This window comes from Periplaneta americana, chromosome 9 (genome assembly GCF_040183065.1).
Source record: "Periplaneta americana isolate PAMFEO1 chromosome 9, P.americana_PAMFEO1_priV1, whole genome shotgun sequence".
NCBI classification, from domain to species: domain Eukaryota; kingdom Metazoa; phylum Arthropoda; class Insecta; order Blattodea; family Blattidae; genus Periplaneta; species Periplaneta americana.
Genome location: NC_091125.1, coordinates 53,157,918 through 53,181,257, shown reverse-complemented (window position 1 = coordinate 53,181,257; position 23,340 = coordinate 53,157,918). Strand labels below are relative to the sequence as shown.

Sequence of the window (23,340 nt, the reverse complement as noted above, 5' to 3'; positions counted from 1 at the left end):
CTGTACTATACGTACTATACTGTACTATACGTACTATACTGTACTGTACGTACTATACTGTACTGTACGTACTATACTGTACTATACGTACTATACTGTACTATACGTACTATACTGTACAGTATGTATTATAGTGTACTGTATGTACTACACAGTACTGTACTATACGTACTATACTGTACTATACTGTACCATACGTACTATACGTACTATACTGTACTATACTGTACTATACGTACTATACTGTACAGTATGTATTATAGTGTACTGTATGTACTACACAGTACTGTAATATACGTACTATACTGTACTATACTGTACTATACGTACTATACTGTACTATACGTACTATACTGTACAGTATGTATTATAGTGTACTGTATGTACTACACAGTACTGTAATATACGTACTATACTGTACTATACTGTACCATACGTACTATACTGTACTATACGTACTATACTGTACTATACGTACTATACTGTACTATACGTACTATACTGTACTGTACGTACTTTACTGTACTGTACGTACTATACTGTACTATACGTACTATACTGTACTATACGTACTATACTGTACTATACGTACTATACTGTACAGTATGTATTATAGTGTACTGTATGTACTACACAGTACTGTACTATACGTACTATACTGTACTATACTGTACCATACGTACTATACTGTACTATACGTACTATACTGTACTATACTGTACTATACGTACTATACTGTACTATACTGTACAGTATGTATTATAGTGTACTGTATGTACTACACAGTACTGTAATATACGTACTATACTGTACTATACTGTACTATACGTACTATACTGTACTATACGTACTATACTGTACAGTATGTATTATAGTGTACTGTATGTACTACACAGTACTGTAATATACGTACTATACTGTACTATACTGTACCATACGTACTATACTGTACTATACGTACTATACTGTACTATACGTACTATAGTGTACTGTACGTACTTTACTGTACTGTACGTACTATACTGTACTATACGTACTATACTGTACTGTACGTACTATACTGTTTTGTACGTAATATACTGTACTGTACGTACTTTACTGTACTATACGTACTATACTGTACTATACTGTACTATACGTACTATACTGTACTGTACGTACTATACTGTACTATACGTACTTTACTGTACTGTACGTACTATACTGTACTATACGTACTATACTGTACTATACTGTACTATACGTACTATACTGTACTGTACGTACTATACTGTACTGTACGTACTTTACTGTACTGTACGTACTATACTGTACTATACGTACTATACTGTACTATACTGTACTATACTGTACTGTACGTACTATACTGTTTTGTACGTAATATACTATACTGTACGTACTATACTGTACTATACGTACTATACTGTACTGTACGTACTATACTGTACTGTACGTACTATACTGTACTGTACGTACTTTACTGTACTATACGTACTATACTGTACTGTACGTACTATTCTGTTTTGTACGTAATATACTGTACTGTACGTACTTTACTGTACTGTACGTACTATACTGTACTATACGTACTATACTATACTGTACTATACGTACTATACGTACTATACTATACTGTACTATACGTACTATACGTACTATACTATACTGTACTATACGTACTATACGTACTATACTATACTGTACTATACGTACTATACTGAACAGTATGTATTATAGTGTACTGTATGTACTACACAGTACTGTACGTACTATACTGTACTGTATGTACTATACTTGTACTATACGTACTATACTGTACTGTACGTACTATACTGTACTATACGTACTATACTGTACTGTACGTACTATACTGTACAGTATGTATTATAGTGTACTGTATGTACTACACAGTACTGTAATATACGTACTATACTGTACTATACGTACTATACTGTACTATACGTACTATACTGTACTATACGTACTATACTGTACTGTACGTACTTTACTGTACTGTACGTACTATACTGTACTATACTGTACTATACGTACTATACTGTACTATACGTACTATACTGTACTGTACGTACTATACTGTACTGTACGTACTATACTGTACTGTACGTACTATACTGTACTATACGTACTACACTGTACTATACGTACTATACTGTACTGTACGTACTTTACTGTACTGTACGTACTATACTGTACTATACGTACTATACTATACTGTACTATACGTATTATACTGTACAGTATGTATTATAGTGTACTGTATGTACTACACAGTACTGTACGTACTATACTGTACTGTATGTACTATACTTGTACTATACGTACTATACTGTACAGTACGTACTATACTGTACTATACGTACTATACTGTAGAGTATGTATTATAGTGTACTGTATGTACTACACAGTACTGTACGTACTACACAGTACTGTACGTACTACACAGTACTGTACGTACTATACTGTACTGTATGTACTATACTGTACTGTATGTACTATATCTACTGTATGTACTGTACTGTACTGTACGGAAAAGATATGTACTGTAATGAGCTGTATGTACTGTATAGTACCGTATGTACTCTATAGTACCACAGTCTACTATATACAGTCACGAAGCTTGAGTTTTGAGAGTGCTAGAAACAATAGACTGTGCCGGTTCTATTTTGCATTGCCTGTAATGAGGCGATATTAGCGATTCTAGTGGTGAGCAACTATCTAATGTTTGCATATTTACTACGTATTGAGCTTCGTGACCGTATATACTAGACTGTGATAGTACCGTATGTACTCTATAGTACCGCATGTACTCTATAGTAGTACCGTATGTACTGTACTGTACTTTATGTACTGTACTGCATGTACTGTACGTACTGTACTATATGTACTGTATTACAGTATGCACTGTACTATATTGTATGTATGTATACTATGTTAGGCCTATGCCGTGAAACGACCACAAATTAAACCGGAAAGGATATAGGAGACAAATCAGTTGAGAATGGAGACACTTCGACTGTGTTGGCAATGGTGGTGACGATGACTATGGTTGGCTATTTTACGAAGCTTTATCAACTGCTATGGTTATCTAGCTTCTGAATGAGATGGTAATAATGCTAGCAAGATGATTCCACTATCCAGCGCCGAAAGTTACCCAGCATTGGGTTTAAGGAAAACCCCGGTAAAAGACATAACCAGATAACTTGTCCCAACCAGGATTTGAACCCGGACCTGCTAGTTTTACGGTCGTACGTGGTAACCGTTACTCCACAGCGGTGCTGATGCTGAAGATGATGAGGTGCCGTTTTCTGAAGAGAGAGGAATTGAGATTCTTGATATCAGAGATATACTTAAAATAATGTAGACTTCTGCTGCTCCTTATACCTTAGAATTTTGTATTATTATTATTGTTATTATTATTATTATTATTACTATTATTATTAAATCAATGGAATTAGTAATACACACAGTATTTCGTACATTAGGGCCGAATATTCGCTTTGTGTTTACCTGAATTTCGATTTACAATTGAGAAAGACCTAATAAAGGCCCAAGTGTTTAGGACTAAGCGGGGAATTGATTCACGCTCGAGAGCAGCCCAGCGTCAGTAGACAAATGTGACTACTGGCTGAGCTACGCCAATGACTCGTTAATATTGTTAATGAAAACCAGATATTAATGTACAGACCCAGAAACAAAATTTGGGCGATCTTATTTTATTAAGTTCCAGATACAACGCATTGCACATGTTCAGTAAACAAGGACGTCTATATGTATCCTACCTGTGGACAGTAGTGCGGAGCGTGTTGCCTACATAGAGGTCCATTTTTTGAATTCCGTATCTGTACAATGGAACTACGTGGTTATATGGCATAGAACCACCGCCTAAGATGATACAAACGCATAGGCGGAGTTACGGGGGGCACGGTCCCCCCAAACTTGTCTGAACTCTTTTTTTTTTCTATTGGCATTAGAAAATAATGCATTAAAAATATTTTTCTTGCTTTTGTTTCTGATCAAGTTTCTGTGCTTAAATTCACGAATTAATGTCTTCAGATCATGTGTCTGGACTGTAATATTTATTTTAAATTTCTGAATGTATAAGAATTTATACATCTCATTGAGGAATGGAAGCACTGTAATGTTTCTTTTGTAACAGCCTAAACTCATTTGTTAGAAGTCTGCATGTGATCAGGCCGCCACTTGGAGAATTATGAATAATATACTGCAGAACAATGCAGAAAAGAAAAAATGTGATTCCAGTATGTGTAAATTTAAAGACGAGAGATTAAGTAAAATAATTAGAACTTACATTTCGTATGATATCTTCAGGGAGGTAAGCTTCATATAAAAAAGTTTCTGTTAGCACTGTTACGTAGTTTTATTGATGTATGCATGTGTTTCTGTACGAGAGAAAAAAATAGGGAGTTATGCTCTATTATAATTTATAGTAGACCTACAGTTCAAGCCCTATACAACTCGGTCCATCGCGAATATGGATGTAACACTGTAAGAAATATGACCCCAGAATATACCTTTATTTAATTATCATATTCCGATTACTGAACCACGGTCAAGCTATAACAGGAAGAGAAGGTAAATAATGTCCCCCATATTCTTGTTATATTGGGATTCTATGGTTTTGCTTTGTCCCCCCAAGGAAACGGTTCTCTCTCCGCCTACGTACAAAAGAAATGCAAGACGAGAAGCACACATTAATTTTATATGGAAGAGAGATGAATCTCCACTTCACTGCGAGGAATTGTATCGGGAATAATTGAATTCGTGGTAGAAACAACTATTACCGTTGATTAATAGCGGTTTAATAATCTTTTCTCTTCAAAATGCCTTACTAGATCACCTAATCACACGGCACAAATCAGATCGAACTGGAAAACAATTCATGAATAATATTAAACTATTTAATTTTCCGTGCCACTAGAACATGCAATTACTCCTGCGTCCCGGCGATTGTACGTAGCAATAATCAATGCAAAGAAGACTTTTCAGGAAATTCGGAAGCTGTGACAGTGAGCGAAGTTAAGTCGCTGAATATCTGCGAATTCATCTTATGTGTGCGCATTAGCCAACTTCGCTAAATCTTCTGACTCGATGCAAATTTCAAGTTTTACAGTTAATACACTTACGAGCGGCAGAAAATAATTCTTAGTTAAGAAGCAAAGTTTGAATGAGTTACAGGAGTTTAGAACTGGAATGAAGGCATGAATGCACGACTCGCGTACGCTGTGACTCACATTAGCACCAGCCAGCAAAGCAGCTTTGAAAGTTCAGTGAGTACGTCTTATCACCGAAATACCTCATCTGAAATTTCACTCAAGGCACGAATCTGATTTATGAGTACTTGACTGTTACCTGGTACGTTATCAGACGACAGCAGAACACCCAATATGGAGGATCGAAGACCGTGACTATGGAGTTCATATTTAACAGCCTATCTTGCTCAGATAACAAGGACATAGAGTAAGGGAGAAGATGTGAGACGCCTTAAAGATCGTCAGAAATAAGTAATATCTATAATTTATATACTGTATAATTGGGAAGGACGTCAAACCCATTTCGATGACGTAGAAGATGATGGTAAACAAATGGAATCTAAATACAGACTGACGGGATGACTATCGAGTACTGATGCATAATTTACATTTATTAATTTCTCCATACATGATAAATGCATTTACCCTTGTTCATGTGTTTATTTATATAAGAGATGGTTTTCCGCTATTGCAACAAGGAAATAACATTATTCATTGTAGGACTGACAAAACGTTCAACACGTTTGTTGAGAATTTAGCAAAAAAGTTCCAATTTACCGGTTACTTGTCGAAGTAGTAGTAGTAGTAGTAGTAGTAGTAGTAGTAGTAGTGTGGTGGTGATGGTTGTGGTAGTGACAGCAGCAGTAGCAGTTATAATAATAATAATAATAATAATAATAATAATAATAATAATAATAATAATAATAATAACCCATATTCCAAACAAGTTAAGTAGCTATATAACATTAGAAATGTTATGAAGAAGTTATTAACAACAACAACAATAATAATAATAATAATAATAATAATAATAATAATAATAATTACTTACAAATAACTGTTAAGGAACACGGAGGTTCATTGGCGCTCTCACATAAGCCCGCCATCGGTCCCTATCCTGTGCGAGATTAATCCAGTCTCTATCATTATATCCTACTTCCCTCAAATCATCTACGCCTTGGCCTCCCCAAAGGTCTTTGTCCCTCCGGCCTCCCAACTAACACTCTATATGCATTTCTGGGTTCGACCATACGTGCTACATGCCCTGCCCATCTCAAACGTCTGGATTTAATGTTCCTAATTATATCAGGCGAAGAATACAATGCGTGCAGTTCCGCGTTGTGTAACTTTCTCCATTCTCCTGTAACTTCATCCCTCTTAGCCCCAAATAATAATAATAATAATAATAATAATAATGATGATGATGATGATGGTGGTAGAGGTTGCCCTTTAAATCAGAATATTGGGAGTGATAGTAGTATAATGACGTTTTATATTGGTTTTGAAAAGCCACGCAAAATCTTGCTGAAAATGAAGTATTTACGAATAATATTTCCTTCATCCTCAGAAAGTAGAATTTCTCCTCCCATTGCGAATGGATTTCTTTTCTACACAATCGACACGGAATACCACGACTTCGATACAGATATTGTGAAGGTACAAGCGCTACTGATACCATCGTTCCTCTGTCATGCAGGTGGTAGTGGGAGGGGTTGAAGGAAGAAACATTACGTCTTACAATGCTCAATGCTCGCAATTTACGTTTGGATCTCAACTTACTAAATGGGCACAGCTATCTGATTTGATATTTCCTTAGTCTACATGCAAACAGTCCCGCGCCGTGGCGTCGTGGTCTAAGGCATTCTGCCTGGGACTCGCGTTACGGAATGCGCGCTGGTTCGAGTCCTCATGGGGAAGAAATTTTCTCATGAAATTTCGGCCAGTGTTGGGACCGGTGGCCTCCCCCCCCCCCCCCAGCATCGTGATGCACTTGGGGAGCTACGATAGGTAGAGAAATCCGGTTGCGAATACCAGCTATAACGGCTGGAGGGATCATCGTGCTAACCACACGATACCTCCATTCTGGTTGGATGATCATCCACCTCTGCTTCGGCATGTGGGCGTGAGGCCAGCAGCCGGCTGGTCGGTCTAGGGCCTAGGCCCTTCACGGGCTGTAGCGCCACGGATTATTACATACAAACAACCAGCAGCCACCGCGTATCTTAATCGGCTAAGGCGCTTGCCTGCCGATCCGGAGTTACGTTCGGGCGCGGATTCGATTTCCGTTTGGGCCAGTAGTGTCTGAGTTGTAAGCTCCGAAACCGGTTGTGGTGCTAGAGACGTCCAGTCGGAGCGTGAACTTGCTTATGTCTGTGGAAGCACCGGAGCACGCAACGAGTTATAGTGGAGCGCTCCGCTCCGTTTAGGCTGTGTCTGACAACGCTGGTTTGGGCTGATAACCTGGTTGGGTTTTTTGCGAGGTTTTCCCCAACCATAAGGCAAATGTCAGGTACTCTATGGCGAATCCTCGGCCTCATCTCGCCAAATATCATCTCGCTATCACCAATTCCACCGACGTTAAATAAGCTAGTAGTTGATACAGCGTCGTTAAATAACCAAGTAAAAAAATACAACCAGCAATGCTATGACACCCACAACTCATGCATGCACACAACACTTTTTCGTGACCGTTTCATTGGCGATGATTGATTCTAGAACAATAACAAGCTAGCGACTGGTTAATTTTTGCAAACATATTGGTAGGCAAAATGATGCACAATTGTACACTTAAAACTCGAAATGGAAATGTAATTTTATTCAACCTAATCGATTTGATATACCTCATCTGCACATCAAAAGCGGCCGCCATTGATGGAAACACGGTACGTACACATGAAGAGACATACCGCACGTATTTACTTTCTGTATTTATAAAGACACGCATACTGCCTTGTGTCAATCTTGTGAAGCTTGATTTTTATCCTAATAATGAACCTGACGCCGGACTCACGTCTGAAAGTTCATTAACTAGTCAGTCCGTCCGTCCGTCCGTCCGTCTCCGTGGCCAGTTAACGTCCAATCAGCTGCTTCGGTGTCCAACGCGGAAGTGAGTACCGCTCGATAACAGTGTTTCAGTTCGCTTCAATTTCCTCCATGCCAGGAATTAGTCGCACAATGAGTGGCGAACAGGCTGGCCGTCTGCACAGTTGTGTAATCCTACCACGGCTTCAGCCCGTCTCTACCGATCCCTTCGAAACCAAACGCGGAAAAGTTTAATACTCAGAGCAAGAATCGGATGGAACACTTTATAATCTTCTAATCCAAAAATCATTTACAACGCCATTAATCACATTTTTTTTCCAACTGCGATTCAGCAGTTACAAGTATGTCCGACACTGTACCACTTCGTAATGCAACATAAATATTGTAGGCTATATTATATATATATATATATATATATATATATATATATATATATATATATATACGTGTGTGTGTGTGTGTGTGTGTGTGTCTACTCGTATGTAGAGATGGGAACGATATGTCGGTTTTTTACGAAATACCGATATTTTTGTTTCGATATAGCGATATAGAAATTTTGATTCAATATATCGTATAATATATCGGTTTTCTCATAAATTTATCGATTTTTTTGTGGAATTACTTGTATTAGCATTATCAACTACAACATAATCCACACTAGACAACTCCAATAATTCTCGAGAGATGGCGCTACTGAAGGTGGACAGTTACATAATTGTGCAACCTCACTCAATACCTTGTTCTAATTTGCTGGACTGGAATTCGAATTCAAACTGTTTAATATGCAGCACCAAATTCAAAATGCAACGTGATCGAACGTAAGACAGACGGGAGGTTTATCTACTACTGTTTTAATATTGTTATTAATGTTCTCAAAGGCAGGAGCAACTCCCACCCTGAAAGAGAACCTTCTGACCTCAAAAAGGATATTATTTCTATATTGTGAAATGGAAAGAGAAACATGGATTTAATACCGATGTGACTTCTTTTTACGTCATTGATTTCTATGCACAACCTAGTGATGACATTCTGTTTTCTTATTATATCTTTTAGTGCATAAAAATTCTATTCCTATAATCATCACCATTCTTGTTTGGAATGTTGGAGTAACAATAACTTGCAATGGGAACTTACTATAGAAGGACTGTATCAAATCAACTGTGAAGTTTTTTAAAACTTGTAACATTCTAAGTACGGTTTACTTACATTTAAAAATAATTGCAAGTTCTGTTTACTAACATTTAAAAATGATTACGTTGTTAGGTGTCCTGGATTGAATCCTATATAAAATTAGAATAACTGAATCGTGTTCCAATATCAAATACTCAACCATGTAGAGTTAACTTAACTCTTTCCCACTATATAATTTAAGCTCCCTTGCCTCCACCATATGGTATTGAAAATGTATTGTTTATTCAGAGCCTTCTTTAGTTAACTGAAGAAGGCTCTGGTTTATTATTAACTTACAATTTTACATTTATGCTTTTGACTGTTATGATGTTCATTTCAATGGTAAAAAGAAATACTAAAATTTAAGTAATTTTATTGTAATACAGTAAATGTACGCCTGAAAATGCAATTTGCTTACGAAATAGGGATATATCGATAATCGTTCGATATATCTATATATTTTCTGCGATACATATTGTTTATCGAAATTAGGTTTGCAATATATTGCAATATCAATATATCGGTATTTAATTTATTTCCTCCATCACTACTCGTATGACTCTATACATACAGTATATGCATAGCACATTTTTTTTATTATGGTTTTTATGAATTCCCGACTTAGTACACGTCAGTTAACAGTGACTTACGTAACTGATCCAATAAATTTAACAGCACTGATAATTTTCAATACTTTCCGGAAAATGAAATACAGACTTATCTGCGCTTGAATTAATATTTAAATGTAACTTCGTATTTAGTATCTCTCGTCCTCCATAGATATCTCCATTAATATTTTGTTAGCGATTTCTTCCTTATATATCCTAGTTATTATTATTTGCAGAAGTTTTCTGTAGTAGCAAAACTGATAGGTGCAAAATTTTTAACTAAATAACCTTGTGATACGTGTACATACATATAGTCATCTCAATATTAATGTGATTAAGAAAGCAATAATAATTATTGATATTTGGTGTGATCATCGAGATAAGTAACAGTATTGGAGAGATCTATAAATGTAATTTCCGCTATAGAAACTGCAACCGGAGTCAGCTCTGGCAGTCATGTTATATTCATGTCAAAGTTATATTCAGTTTATATTATCGTCCATATGAATGCTTTCCTTCGTGTGTATATAATGCCTACCCACTTTACATCCGTCAATACGTCATTCGGGTTCCGTATATTGCGGATAGATGGTAGGAATGGTATCCATTTTCAAGTTGCACTCCACTTCGGTGGGCCACGCTGTGCATGATTCAATTTACGAGGGTTGTTTGAAAAGTTTATAGCCCGACATAAAAATTAAAATAGGATTATTCTGAAAGAATCTTTATTTCTCAACATAATCCCCCTGAAATTCACACACTTTGTCCATTGGTGCTGCAATGCTGCTACACATTTCTTGTAAACAAATTCTTCGAGATCTGCAAAACAGCCTTCTGCTGCTGACGAACATTTCTTCCCAGTCAAGTGAGTTTTGAGCATTGAGAAAATAGAGAAGTCTGAGGATGCAATATATGATGAGTAGGAGGGTGTGGCAACAATTCGAACCGTAGTTCGTGTAGTTTAGCAACCGCGATTGCAGACGTGTGAGCAGGTGCATTTGTCGTGAAGAAACAACACTTTTTTTCTTGGCCATACCCGACCTCTTTTCGCGAATTTTCTCCGGTTATTGTTCTACCCTTTGCTAGATAGTCAATCATGATTATCCCCTTAGAATCTCAGAACACGGACGCCATGGTTTTCCCAGCCGATTGAACAGCTTTTGCTTTCTTTGAAGGCGGAGAATCACTGTACCGTCATTGTTTCGATTGATGTTTTGTCTCTGGTATGTAACAGTGGATGCAGGTTCCATCAGTGGTTACAAACCGCCTCAAAAAATTGGGCGTATTTTTCTCGAATCGAGCCAGACAATCCCTCGAAATTTGACATCGGACGTGCTTTAGTTCCGGAATCACCTTGCGGAGACCTTGGACATATACAAGACATTGACTAAGATGTGGTGCACTCGTTCAGTTGAGTTACTAATAATTCCCGCACTTTTATTATTTTTTATTTTATTGGGTTATTTTACGACGCTGTATCAACATCTCAGGTTATTTAGCGTCTGAATGAAATGAATTTGATAATGCCGGTGAAATGAGTCCGGGGTCCAGCACCGAAAGTTACCCAGCATTTGCTCGTATTGGATTGAGGGAAAACCCCGGAAAAAACCTCAACCAGGTAACTTGCCCCGACCGGGATTCGAACCCAGGCCACCTGGTTTTGCGGCCAGACGCGCTGACCGTTACTCCACAGGTGTGGACTCCCGCACTTTCAGTCGACGGAAATTCAACAGCATATCATGGATTTTTTTTTTTTTTTTTTTTTTTTTTACGATTTCTTTACTTGTTACTGTTACTGGACGTCCACTGCGGCGGTCGTATTTCCACACTCTCTCGACTATGTTTAAATAGTGCCGCTCATTTTTTCATAGTCGAAAAGGCTGGAGCCGATTCCCCAATGTAGCATCCATGTCTGCTTTAATTTTTGTTGGACTCATTCCCCCCCCCTTTTTACGAAATACAGTCAACTCCGGATATAGTGAACCTCTGCGGACCAGTGTATTTCGTTCACTATATCCGATGTTCACTAAATTCGAAGTGTCTCTTCCCCAACCTTGAATGACAGTAATAAATAAAATTGTGAACAAGGAAATAAAATAATATACAGTAATTAAAATTTTTCATTTTTGTGGTATGGATTTCACTCATACTGTTACTCACAGTTGATTTACTTAAACTATGCTGTCGACCCACGTCAGCTTACGAAAAACCACGTTCAAAATCACTTATAATATTCGCTTTATCGTTCGAAGAAAACACTTTACGCTTAGACATTTTTATACAGTACATTTCACTGTTCTAACACTAGAAACAGACTGATCAGGTATTAATGACAAACGCTGTTATGGTGTGACTGCGTACTTAGCCTTAGAATTTTCCAGGTCACTTAATGGAAACTGGGAGGGGGTCGATGGAGTTTGAAAGCCATCCGAATCTTACCTTCATTTATGCTCCGTTTCTTTTAATAAAAGAAGACAATTTTATTTTACGTTGTTTCGATGTTATCCGTCATAATGGAAATGTTTCTGAGAACAAAAGGCAACCCTTTGACGGTGGAGGATTAGAACTAACCAGTGGCGGCTCGTGGGTATTGAATTAAGGGGGGCTGCATACAAAAATAAACCAAGCAACTTACTTTCTTTAAAGATTAGTTCCATGCGCCTTATCTTGTAAGTTGTGTTTAAATGAGACAGGCTCATGTTAGTAGATTTACTGGCATTTAAAAGAATCCTGCGGGACAAAATTCCGGCACACTGGCGACGCTGATATAATCCCTGCAGTTGCGAGTGTCGTTAAATAAACCATAATTTAATTTTTTATATGCAGATTTGAACCTTAGAAATATCTAGTTGGCGATGTTGTAGTTGGTTGTATAATATACTGTATATACATGATACATCAATAAATGAAAAAAAATAACTGAGCCAGAAATTGAATTCAGGAACTTCAAGAGTACGCACCAGGGCGCTTGCCTCATTTGTTGTGATGTTAGATGTTTCAGATTCCATTATGGTTTGAAAACATTCTAGCAATGGCTCCTTCTTCTCATGAACAACATTTACTGTTATTATTTTAAATCCATCTTGTTGCCCCAGCTGATGGAATTGTCTTTGAAACACATTAATCTAATACAGATCGAGAGAAGAAAGCAGGGATACTGGATGTATTATCAAAAAATATGCGAGCCTTTGTATTTTGTTTAGCCTCTTTCCATTATGAGATTCAACTGATGGGCACTTAATTTCACATTTCTCTTGAATTGTTAAGGTACTGAACTGAATAGACTGTAAATATTGTACAGAATTAAACATTGTTGCACTTGTTATACTCACAACATTAAAATAAATGTATTTAAAACTGCGCGCTACTGACAAACTGCTGCAAATTTTGCAGCGCCTGGAAACTCTGGATTCATGGCAAGGGGCAGCAGTAAGGAGAGGTAAAACTAACGCGCAAAGCATCCGAGACGAGACTGGCAGCTCCAGGGGAGGAAGTGGCTTCACCTTATAGTCCTTGTCTCTGGTTTCGCTCTGGCAGCACCAGGGGAGGAAATGACTTCACTAACGATTGCGTGCATGTCATTGAGAGCGAATTTTTTTTTTTAATTCGAGCCGCTAAATAGAGACTGTATAATAAATGTATTTCACAACATAAAACGAGACAAGAGCCACAAATGTCTGGGGGTGCTGCAGCTCCGCAGCCCCTCTTCGAAAGCCGCCCCTGGAACTAACAGTACAGTAGTGTGCCTGAGAACAGAATGGCAACCCTTCGACAATGGAATGAGGCAAGGTCGTCACGTAGTGCCTGGATTTACAGTACAGCTCATTGCTTTGGAATCACTAACTCTACCTTTGTCCTTTGACTAAAGGAGTAAGAAACTTAGAATGTTGTTCTCAACACATTCTTTCAATTTTATACGAGAAGATCTGACTTCAAATAAGAATTTGTCAGGATACAACTCTTGTAACTTCAATTTTTAACGTTCAATATAACAGAAGCGAGTGTTCACTATAAACGGAAATATTACTGTACTTTTTAATGTATGCGGATCGGAACCAACGATTTAGGTTCACTATAGCCGAATGTTCACTATAACAGAGTTCACTATATCCAGAGTTAACTGTATTTTATAACTGCGCGAATCTCGATACTTTACATTTTTATCAACCTGTTTGGCGCGCTAATTTCAAAATTAAATTACACAAAATATAATCAACAGAAAATTAGCTATGATTTTTCGTGCTTGAACTAAAGGAAAATGACCGTTACCAATGGCGGCATCATTGACACGTTTACAATGCCATCTTTGTGTCAGATCAGGAACTTTTCAAACGCATCTCGTGTTTAAATTGAAATTTTGAAGCCCGAAACACTTATGGCATTGTCAGAGCACCGGATAGAATAAAATATTCCTCGTCTGAAGACATAGAATCCAAAGTTGATAAGGAAAACGAAAACGAAACGAAGACGAAGATGACAACGCCAAACTGTCTCTATAAACACAAAAATACTGTAATACGTCATAGAAACGTAGAAGATTTACGGTAACTTACATTAGAAAACTCTAACATATTGAACCTAGAAATAAGTAAAACAATTTTGTAGACTGCTGTATTGTATTATCATTATAGTTTACGAAATAGTAACATCTTGACTCGGCACATCGATATTTGTTTGAATCAGTACTAACGCCAGGTAACTACAAATACAGGCACAGTTACCAGTTGAAACTATGATAATTATAAACTCAATTTAGGCAATTATATCGTATATGTAGACTATAAATAATTTTCGTTCCAGAAACCGGGCAAAAAAATTGTTTTATTTGACTATTTTAGATAACCCCGTACATGGCCAACGCTATAAGAAAGTAACTACAAATTGGAATACATTCATCGAGTATGCTAAATATATGTAGATTCGCTACTAGACGACATGAATTCGGTATCTCTGTGTACACTTTTATTTCCACCGAATGCATAATGTAGAGAGCAAACTAACAGCCAATCAGCAGTATATTTTATGTGTATCATTACTAACAGAGTTAGGAACCGTCTGGAAATGCTACAGTCCTATTCTGAAATGGAAGAGGTACTCAATATCGTCTGCACATATCGAAGTGCAACCAACAGTGCACTGCGTTTGGAAGACATCTCTCTCTCTCTCTCTCTCTCTCTCTCTCTCTCTCTCTTAAAACAACTTTACGACTTTACATTCGAGTCTAAGTGACGACTGGGATATACGAGGTATACTTGAGCCGTACATTACTGTGAAGATGGAAGCACTACGGAATTTCAAAACGTTGGGAATAGTATGTTGCACGAAGTACCGAGTTACAAATCGAACACTGTCTGTGTCTATCTTATCGATAGCAAGGATATTTTAAATTATATTTCTCCACAATTCATAATCTTTTTGTTTCGTTTTAATTAATATGCCAACAAAACAAACTTACATTTTACAAGAATTAGAATCAGAATTTACGTGCAAAACTGGATACAACATATACTAAGAATGGATGAAAATAACGAATACCTCTATACATTTTTTTAATTGTCGACTTGGAGGAAAAAAGAAGACTTGGACGATTAATAAAACGATTAACTGACGATTTCATTTTGGGTGCAAAATGGACCACGCGATTTAGAATAGTAGAAGATAATGATCAGCGCTAGAAAGTTGGTATCAAGACTGTTAAGTTGTGTGAGCTTGGACTATATTTCTACAGAATGAAAATTAATAGCGTATCTCTCAATGTCAGTGAACCAGAACGACAAACATGTACAACCGGGTGGTAACCAAACATGTGCTCCAAACGTCCATAGCCTTAGAAGAAGAAAATAATAAACAAATAATATAAAAAAATAATAAGTTATAAATGCAAACTCCGTAAATCCAAACTAAAATAATTTACCCATGTCTATAAAAATAACATACAAATTATACAATTATAATTCATTATAACAAATAACAATGAACATTTTCATTTATCAAAAGAAATACTCCTTTTATGTTCAGGAAAAAAACAGTATTTGTACTCTGAAAATATTCGTTCTACGTCACAAGACGTTACTGGAGAAAATCTGAAATATAATACAGTATAATTATCTTACTATCATCAGTGAACAAATACTTTGTGAATCTAATAGTGTATCTCGTATGTGGCACATAATATTAAAACCGTAATTGTTTTCAAGAAAATTTTTCATTTGTATTGTAATGAGAGTTAGGAAGTTCGAATCGTAATTCCGATGTTGAACTTGGACTGTAACGCAACCGAATGCATAGCAGCACGAGACGTCAACATTTAACGAAGAATAATCCGGGAAAAAATAAACGTATTGCACACTCCTGTTTGCATAATTATTTAATAACAGATGAATTTACTTTTGTGGAATCATGCATAACATTAACATTACGTAAATAATAAAATAATAACAGAATAGCTCACTATGTTCAGAACCTAAAATATTAATAAAAATTAAAAGCATTCTTGAAACTATTCACGACTCTACATAACTCCACAGAATGTCACTATGCGTTGTTTATGTGAACATACTGTGTATTGTCTGTAGCAAGCGGTAGCAGGGTGAGGCACGGGTGATATCTATACTCCTCGCTGTACTCAATTGAAATCTACTGTTTTGGTACGAACTTCCTATCTATGATGATGATATATGCCAGTTCTTATGTGTACAGTTCTCAAGAAATATTTGGTTACTGTGTCAAATGCTTTATTACTGTCGATAAAAGACAGATGAAATAAGAATATTATCTCTCTTTGTCTGAAGTTGTTGGTTACTTGTAAGAACATAAGTACTACACGGTCTATTATATGGATTTTCTATAGACAATATATTGTTTCCACTATAAATTTGAATCTCTACTCCGTTGTTTTGGAGTAATGTTATGTAATATTTCACTCGTCTAAACTAACGTTCAAAAATATATGACCTACAATTCTCTGATCGTGTAAACATGTGATAAGTCAGAACCAAAGATAAATAACAAATTGACAAACTTTGAAATAGTTCCGCTAGTTCTCAATAGGTGAGACATTTGTCATATCGTGAGACTAACTTTTATATCCCTGTGTCGTATAAGTCTGCCGCCTGGGATCGGAACCAGTGTGTGACAGTTTCTGCACCTCTCTGTTGATCCCACGGTATGACAAATGTCTCAATTCTGGTGGGGAATATGTTGAAAAATAGCTCAACAGTTGCTGTATCTATTTCAATAAATTTTTCCATTGAAATTGTGTTTTTATTCTGTAAACGGCCCCAGGGAAAATTATTTTTACGGCCCTCGTAATTGCGATCGAGTGGCCAAAATTTGTATAAGCACCTGTTTTACATTATTAACATAGTGGAAGAAAACAAATAACTTTTTTATCTGCCTCCATTACAATGTTTGCTTGTGAGATATCTATGAGAGCTCCAAGCTTATTGTGCATTTGTCTCATATTTGGCGTAATAAATCTTTACTAGATGACTAACTGCAGTTAGATTGTATGTGATTTGCAGTAGTTCTTAAGGAAGAATATGAGTCCTACGTGTTGAATAGCAATATTAAAATATAAGATTACGTTTTGTGATAATGGGCATATTTTCCTCACAGACAATATGCCATTATGGACATTTCTGTTTATGAACATTTTGCATGCGAGCAATATATGCCCGAAGCAATTAGTAGCCTATATCATTACAGATATCAGAGAAGTGACTTGCGGAGACAATTACAGATCCCTGTTTGATCTATCAACTCGCTTTGTAGATTACTGTATTTTCATAATGCCATAATGTTATAGCTTTGATTTAATAGTTTTGATCAGTATACCAAACTGTGTGTATGTGTGTGCTCGCGCACTAGATCAAACATCTTTTGTATGTTTTTATTGAACTGAATCATCTCCAACTATTGGACTCGCTTCAAAAAAGAAAACACGGTCAGTCGGAAAACATTACTACAATAAAATGAATTTCTTCCACATCATGTACCGACCAATATTATGAGCTCGGTCCTCGAGAGAGCGTCTGTCCAATGAAAGGGTAATATGAACTCTAACCTATTTCTTATTTATCCCCAAGACCTTCATGCACATTGTAATAGCTGAAGAGCAAGAAAATTAAATAAACTAAGCAGCAAACAGTAGTACACTTCACCAATTACATAATTAACATTTTATTAAATCATGTAGCAGCAGTCACCGCATTTGATTTTTCGCTTACAGCCAAGAAGGGAAACGGAGATAAGTTCGATACTTGGAGCCCGAACGTTCTTTTTTTTTTAATGAAGTTTCAGAATTAATTTCGTCAGATAGCGCTTTTAGCTTGTTTCGCTCCATTAACTAGTAATATATATTTCATAGTCAAAACATTAATACAGATAACTATACTCCTTTCTAATTTTTAGAACATAAGACTTTTTAATTCAAAAGTTAATTCGAAATTTACTACCAAGCGTTAATAATTTAATAAAATAGGGCCTTCTAACAAAAATAATAAAAAACCTTTCATAACTTAAGACAATAAACATAATTTTGCATTCTATATGTTTACCGGAATGATGCAAATGCAATGCTACAATTTGTTATTTCTTCCTTAGATTCATAAATGGCTTTCATTGTTACTAATTCTGAGTAGCCTAACTGAAATAAAATTATTGCGACATATGTCATAAATTTTTTTATTGAATATATAATTATTTAGAAATTTATTAACTTGTCAAACACAAAATTTTTCTGACGTATATGATCTGTACCGTTTTGTTTGGCACTATTCATTACATATGAGAAACTCAAGAGAGAAAAAATCACCTCAGCCAATTTAAAGACAGGATTGTATGCTGTCACCATTATTGTTCATTTTAGCTTTGGAAAATGTAATGATAAATGCACGCAACAGAAGGCGTAGAAGAATACAGTAGAAACTGGATTAGAGATTGGAAGACAAAGGATATGCAGACGATGTTTGTCTAATGTTCCACAGATTCTCACATATTAAAGGAAACTCTCATGATCTGAATGTAGCAGCGAGCTTAAAAATATATATAAAATTAAAGTGATGAGAATATAGAAACAAAAATACAAGTTGAGAATACAGACATAGAAAGTGTGGATGAATTTGTATATTTGAGAAGTGTAGTAATAACGAAGGGTGCTTCTGATGTAAAGGCCAGATTAAAGAAACCAAAATTTGCTTTCTAGTAGCTTGTGCCAATATGGAAGTCTAAAAAAATGACCTTAAAAACTAAAATAAGACTTTTCAATTCAAACTGAAAATCAGTTTTATTACATGGGTGTGAAACTTGAAAAGGCACAAATTAAATATATAATAAGCTTCAGGTCAGTACATATATTTAGTGGGGTATTTTACGACGCTGCATCAACATGTCAGGTTACTTAGCGTCTGAATGAGATGAAGGTGATAATGCGGGTGAAATGAGTCCGGGGTCCAGCACCGATAGTTACCCAGTATTTGCTCATATTGGATTGAGGGAAAATCCCGAAAAAATCTCAACTAGGTAACTTTCCCCACCGGGATTCGAATCCGAACCACCTGGTTTCGCGGTCAGACGCGCTAGCCGTTAATCCACAGGTGTGGACGGTCAGTATAAATAGATAAATAAGATTTATCATGAGAATCTGGTGGCCATCGAGTATTATGAATAAGAATTTGTGGAAGAAAACTTCACAAAACGAAATTTGCAAGTAAATTAAGTAGCCTATAGAAAACGGAAGTGTATAGGACATGCTCTTAGAAGAGAAAATGAAAATACAGCAAAGATGGTCCTGGACTGGAATTCTCAAGAAGGAACAAGAAATAAAGGGCGACCAAAAATTATTCGTACTTGACGAAATACTGTAAGAAAGGAAGCTAAACAACAAGGCAAAAGCTGGGCTGAAACCAAAACTTTGGCAGAGAACTGTTCGATAGCGCTCTTTCATAAAGGGAACTATTACTCAAGAAAAATGCTCAGTAGGGTACTCAATCAGTTCACCTTAGTAACTCATGTTCACCTGTGAGACTGCTACGCAATCAAGCCCAGATTGAATCTTCAGCTCCGAAGAACTTGATGTTCGCGGTGGACAAAGTCAAGGTTATGAGGGTTTTCCGGGATTTTCCTATTTTTCCTTCTTTATACCGTCAGTATTCTCCACAATCCTCCCTCCTATTATCATCTCCGGCCAGAAAATAAAGCACTATTCTAAAGCCGAGCGAAACTGTGTGTCCAATGCCCTCCAACGTTGGACGCACCAGCGTTTGACACATAGTATGGCCGTGACACGAATGTCGAATATCAGAATCCATGATCAAATAATGATGCAAACATACAAGTAGTCAAATGTTGGAGCCAACGTTGGATCCAACTTTGAGCACATGTGACCCCAACTTTGTCTCGTACTGATCTTTTCTTCCACCACGACGCCGTGTTCTCGTGATATATCTAAAAATTGGTAGTGGTAGTGGTGGTAGTTCTAAACGACTATGATTTGAGTGACGCAAGATCATTAGGGAAGGGTATTACGTAAACGGTACGTGAAAAAAATACGCTATACGGCAGGTGGCAAAGTCAGCTCGTCAGGTGAGCACAATAAGGCATGAAACTCGTTCTACAGGGATGTACAATAACCCTAGTTGTGCTACAAGTGCTTAAAAGGGTTCGGAATCGCCTATCTCCACAATGTTAAATTTCACCAAGTTCATGACCCATTTTCTCAGAAACCTTCATATGTAGAAAGATGAAACTTTCATCACATATTAGTGGAAGCCTGTTCATTATTTAGACGTAAGGACGTTTACTTACTATAAAAAGTTCAGAAATTAAAAATTTGTATTATGAAACTGAATTTTGAAAAGAAAAAGAGAGAGAATTATTATTTTTTTTTATTTTCAAACTATTCAACATAGAAACATTTCCCTGTGTTAAAAGTAGGAAATAATTATGCAGAACACGTGGTAAAAATGTGAGCTTGATATATCAGGTAGAAGCTGAGATTATGGGTCATATGTATAAAAAATGTAATTTTTGGGGAACTTCAAAGTTGACAAGAAACATCAATTGACAGGTGCAACACAAATAAAAAGGATAAAAAACACTTTCCAATTTTCAAAACAATAAGTGTCATATCATTGTAATCCCTGAAGTATGTAGAATAGGCCTACAATGAAGCATAAAATAAAATTTCAAAATTTCGTAATTTTTGAGGTTCCGAATCACCTTAAGGGATGGTGCCGTCCCGCCATGTAACGTCATAGTCACGATATCTAATTGAATCTAGATTATATGTGAATCGTTGACCATTACATAGTTTAGAAAATTTTCACCAAGACGATCTATGGTTATATCTCAGGAAGATACTGTTTATCCTGGGAAAAGGTGTTGAGTTTTTCTAAGCAAAATTCCGTTCTCCTAGTTATTCTTAATTAAAAATGCTTTATTAAAGTTGTATCGCAACCTCATTTCTCTCTATATTTCCTCTGCAATTTAAAATTTCGATTAAATAGGATTCGTAGTACAAAGCGCTTTTCATTGTCGAATGACCAATACTTACAACTTCACGGTCACGACAAATGAGAAGGTACTTACAGAAAGAACGAGGCGAAGTTGTGAATATTTTAGATGCCTCGAAACTGCCTCAGTAAGTATTGAGAGTACGTAAAATTCTGTAACTTGTGTTTGCCAGTAAGGAAATATTTCTCGGAATTTTTTGATGGAAATATTTCTGGGTTTCAGAGGACTAAAAAAGAACTGTTGCTTTCATCTCAGACACAAACAGTATTCTTTCAACCAGTGACTGTCACTTTACTTACACAGCAATATTTCAGACCCATTAAAGTATGAATAACGCAGACTTTTCAAACTATACGTCTTCAATATAAAACCAATAAATATACATTTCTCAGAATCTTTTGTTGGTAACTTGTAGGAGAATAATAATTTTCGTGTCGTAATATTCTGCACTAATGCGCAATAACTTTTCAAATGTTTTCCTAACGTAATGTTTACAGTTCGATTCAAATTTTAACACAGTTTACTGCATCGAATGTCTAACGTGAAACATACATCTATTGAGCATTATTACAAAATTATAATTTCCGTTTAGTCCTTAATATTTTCTAACAAATGTAATCCATCTAGCTTCCTGAAAATGGATATTGTACTACATAAAATTCGGTTTCTAACAAAATAATTGACGAAACTCACACTTCCCTCCTTCTAAGTGACAATTACAAGACATCAAAAGGTTACGCAATATAGCTATAGACACAATTTCAGGAAAAAAAGATTTATTAAAGTCGTTCAACAGCGTTTGTCTAACGCGCTTTTCAATTTGATTCATATTTTATCAAGATCTATTATTTCCAGTGTCTAAAGTAGAGCATAAACTTATTCAGCGTTGTTTTAAAATAATAATTTGCCACATATCTTTAATGTCTTTGATCAAATTCAATCCATTATACGACATACCATTTAGTCATTCTAGAAATTGATACTGCATTACGTAGAACTATTTTTTAAACCAAACAATTTCCGACGTTCACACTTTCCGGCTTATAATGACAGTTGCGAGACATCATAACATTACACAACGCAATTCCGGGCACGATTTCATAGAAGTAGTTCGAAAATTCGCCCGGGGGCGTTTTGTCTGAAAAATAGCGCGCGCTTCATATAACGAAAACTAAACAATGTAAGTACAGCATTTTGATTATAAATGTTACACAATCACTAATAATATTGCTAATTAATGCGAAATTATATCCGTTATCGCACTCTCTTCAAGACGTTTCTAAAGCAAATCCAGAACTATTTCATTGCAGTTCAAGGAAGTCAATCCAATTCGAGACATTTCTGTACCTTATTTTGGTGAATTTTCACAGTAAAAGGAATTTAGCCACAAAAATAGAAAAATGACTTACACAATGAAGGGCATCCAATCAGTTACATTAAATTCAAAATAATTTTACTGAAATTCGAGCCGAATAAATTTTACAGAAAAAGGCTTACAACTTAATTGTAACACTTCTGCTAGCTAGGTTAAGTGGCAGGTGACTATTTTCATCAAAATTAGCATGACACAAACGTAATAATTTTTCTTCATATCCAGAACGGCCAACTTCATACTTTTTAATTCAGAAGCTCATGTCTGAAGATTCTTTGGATATGAGGTACAAATTATTGCTCTTAATTAAAATACAAACGTAGCTAAGCACTCTCTCATTAGGAAAGATTTCAATAAAGAAATAATTAGATATGGTTTCGTGTAAGTCGTTAATTTGCGCTATTTTTAGGAGTGTTTCATAGGGATACGAAAATTTTTCCAGTGCAAATTGTCACGTTTAATCTTCTTCCTTCCCGATGCAACTCTCATAACTAGATATCATTGCGTAGATATAAGCTTAGTCACAATAATGCTGAAAGTTAAATAAAAAAAAATTGAATTT

At 36.0% G+C, this 23,340-nt stretch overlaps 1 protein-coding gene across 2 annotated transcripts in view; it reads right to left on the bottom strand.

The window, feature by feature from the left end:
* LOC138705937 (pleckstrin homology domain-containing family G member 5-like) overlaps window positions 1-23,340 on the bottom strand; it is a 705,365-nt gene that overhangs the window by 401,950 nt on the left and 280,075 nt on the right. The window lies entirely within an intron of this gene.